The sequence below is a fragment of the Triticum aestivum genome, chromosome 5B (genome assembly GCF_018294505.1).
Source record: "Triticum aestivum cultivar Chinese Spring chromosome 5B, IWGSC CS RefSeq v2.1, whole genome shotgun sequence".
In the NCBI taxonomy this organism is placed as follows: Eukaryota; Viridiplantae; Streptophyta; class Magnoliopsida; order Poales; family Poaceae; genus Triticum; species Triticum aestivum.
In genome coordinates this window covers 644,183,072-644,186,780 of record NC_057807.1, presented here as the reverse complement: position 1 = coordinate 644,186,780, position 3,709 = coordinate 644,183,072, and the positions used below count along the sequence as shown (strand labels likewise).

Here is a 3,709-nt window from a genome sequence, read left to right as displayed (position 1 = left end):
CGTGAGTTCATGGGACATCACCGAGCTAAACGTGTGCAGATCGCGGAGGTGCCGTACCTTCGGTACTTGGATCGGTCGATCGTGAAGACGTACGACTACATCAACCGCGTTGTCATAAGGCTTCCGCTTACGGTCTACGAGGGTACATGGAAGACACTCTTCCCTCTCATTGCTATGCATCACCATGATCTTGCGTGTGCGTAGGAATTTTTTGAAATTACTACGTTCTCCAACAACAAAAGGCCTTCACCAAACTGCTCGGGCTCAAATACAAAATCTACTACCGACTAGGACCAACCAATTCAGCTGCTGATGCTCTGTCCCGCCGTACCCTGGATGCCTCCATCACAGCTATTTCAATTTGCGAACCTGCCTGGATGGACGATATTGTGGCTAGCTACAGGACCAACACACAAGTGCAGCATATTATCCGTGACCTTGATAGACGACCGGATCCCAGGAAGCGTTTCCAGATGCAAGATGGCTTGTTATACTTCAGAGACATAATCTGGCTCAGAGGCTCTCCTTCTCTACAACAACGCATGCTCCGCGCCTTCCATGACAGCGCAATGGGCGGCCATTCCGGAGTGTGAGTGACCTACAGGCTTCTCCGCCATCAAGAAATATGTGTAGTCGTGCTTCGTATGCCAGCAAGCCAAGCCAGAGCGTGTTCGCTACCCCGGCCTGGTCGAACCTCTCCCAATTCCAAATGTCGCGTGGAAGGTAGTCACCATGGACTTCATTGATGGCCTTCCTTATTCTGGCAAGTTCAATTGCATTCTTGTTGTGGTCGACAAGTTTACCTGCTACGCCTACTTCCTCGCTCTCAGCCACCCATTCACGGCGGCCAAAGTGGCTCATTCTTACCTGGAGAACATCTACAAACTGCACGACCTCCCTGAAGCAATAGTCTCTGATAGAGACCCCGCGTTCACCAGCATTTTTTGGCGCAAGCTCTTCAAGACTATCAGTACCGAGCTTAATATGAGCACGCCATATCACCCGCAAACATACGGGCAAATGGAGCGTGTCAATCAGTGCCTGGAGATTTACCTCAGATGCTTCACCCACGCCAACCCAAACAAGTGGCACCAATACTTGGCTCTGGCAGAATTTTGGTATAACTCCAGCTTTCACTCTGCTCTCAATACCTCCCCTTTTGCAGCTCTCTATGGCCATGAGCCAGAATCGAAGCCACTTCCACATGCAAGTTGCCACAGCTCAAAGACTGTCTCGAAGAGTGCAAGCACATGCAGCAAGTTCTTTCGGAGCACCTACATCGAGCACACAACATTATGAAGAGTCAAGCTGACAAGAAATGCTCTGATAGCTCCTTCATCGCCGGGGACTCCATCTTCGTCAAGCTGCAGCCGTATGTGCAGACAACGGTGGCTCATCGTTCCAACCACAAGCTCTCCTTCCGCTACTTCGGGCCCTACAAGATCATCCGCGTCGTCAACCCCGTCACCTACGAGCTCGAGCTGCCCGCTGGTGCCAAGGTGCACCCCGTCTTCCACGTGTCGCAGCTAAGCCGATCCTTATCTATTGCTACACCGGTTGAGACGACGCTGCCAACCCCATCGGACGAACCTCTGACGCCGGTCGAGATCATTAATACAAGATGGTGCCACACCCCGCAAGGATGGCATCAACATGTGCTCGTGCATTGGTCTGATCCCTCTGTCCTCGACGCCACCTGGGAAGACGCCAAGATGATGCAAGACCGCTACCCTACTCTCCTGGCTTGGGGACAAGCCGGCTCTCAAGGAGGAGGGGATGTCAGCGCACGACCTGCCTTGACAGCCACGGCCAAGGGGGCTGCCGCAACAGCGTGTCACACTAGCAACGATGACCTGGTGGCAAGGCAGATCGACAGCAAGCCCAACAGGATCGTACAGCCCAACAGGAGATTCGTTGGGCCGGAGTGGGGCCGCTGAGCCCACGTTGCCTCTGACCGTACTTATTCTCTCGAGCGACGAGGGAGACGGCATTCAGAAGGATCAGAACGAACGGCGGCTCTCTCCTCTTCCCTTTCCCCACCTACCTTCCTTCTTCTTCTTCCACAAGAACAACGAGAGGCTGGTTGTCATTGGAATTCGAGACTTGTATCTGAAGCCTAGTGAATAGATCGAGCCGGTACCTAACATAATCAGACTTGGATACTCGATGAATCAATTGAGAGAGTAGCAATTCCGTTTGTCTGATTGAGTAGTACTAGCTAGGTTCGTAACATTAAGACTCGATAGCAATCTAACTAAAACGCTTGTTGCACCTTAAATGTTTGCACGACAGTGAGCCACAAGGGACTCAATGGTTGCTAAACTCTGTCATCTCGAGCAAGGGTTTCCTTTTCTAGGAACCTCAACATCCTAGCGTTGTCACTACGTTGAGCTGTTGAGCATCCAGATTGAAGCGTCCAAGCCGCATCATGGTGGAGGCGGCAAAAGCTTCATAAAAATGGTTGATAGTGACATCGAGGTGTTGGAGTGGAAACCAAGATGTAAAAGGTGAGGGAGACTAGTGGGGTTATTTATATTATCTATGCCCGCCATTGCCGGATAGTTTTTCGCCCACATTTGAAGCTCCAGCCGCATACCTGGTTTGTGTATTTGCTGTTACATCAAAAGAGCTCCTGGTATGAGAGTGATACCGTGTTCAGTATCAGGATATACTAAAGGGAAGCTTGTTGCGCTTTACATGCTGAAACTGTAATGGATTGGATTGGACTACAAAGCTGAAACTTATTTGGATATCTAGCAAGGGGTTGTCTCTCTCGGCACGGGCTACAGGTGATCGCCCCGCTGGGACACGGAGGTTGGTTGCCTTTCTCTCGCACACAGTAGTCCCTGTTGTGCGCCGCGCGATGTGGGAATCCGACGACACCACGTCGCCCACCTCGTCGCCCCAGCACCGCCTCGTCGAGGACAGTTACACACAGCTCAGCGTCGGTGACGTGGATCCGCAGCTTGCTCCCGGCGTGGATGCAGATCCCGTTTCTTTTCTGAAGGAAAGAACTGGCCATGGTTCTCTTCTTTTAGAGGGGAAGAAGATCAACACTGGCACAAAGCAGCTACAGCCCGCTGAAGCGAACCTCCCAGAACGCGTGCCTGATCCCTTCGCCCCCGCTGCTGGTGTGCTTCGGTTTTTAGTACCACCTCGCCCAGTCGAGGAGCATTGAGAGGAAGAGCCGGCTATAAGAGGAGGGCGAGGTGATGCGTTCTCCTTACTTACCTGGACGGGGTCGACAGGCGATCAAGAAGGCCCGTGGCCTGGGTCAATGGTCCACATTGCACTTGGCACTACTAGGAAAAGGGCTATAGATAGGATTGATACTAATGGCGCATCAGGTAAGTAGTGCGCCACTACTATATATTAATGGTGCACCGGTCGGAGGCGCACCATGCACACGGTGCGTCACTAGTATTGAATTTTTTTCCATTTTTCCATACACTCTAATGGCGCATGGTGCCAAAGTGCGCCATTACTAGTTCTACCATGGTGCCAAAGTGCGCCATTACTAGTTCTATCAAGTAATGGCGCACCTTAAGCAGTGCGCCATTAGTATATTATTATTTTTTTACTTTTTTGCAAAACTGCTAATGGTGCACCGTGTATATTTTCATGGACACTTTTTGATCTCGATCTCGATCCCACCCGCACCCTCCCCCGCTAGCTCCACCGCCGCCGACGACCCACTGCAACCCTCCCC

The 3,709-nt window shown here is 51.7% G+C and overlaps 1 pseudogene; it reads left to right on the top strand.

Moving 5' to 3' along the window:
* The first annotated feature begins 3,223 nt into the window (after positions 1–3,223).
* Positions 3,224–3,407, top strand: LOC123117959 (uncharacterized; annotated as a pseudogene).
* Positions 3,408–3,709: the final 302 nt, after the last annotated feature.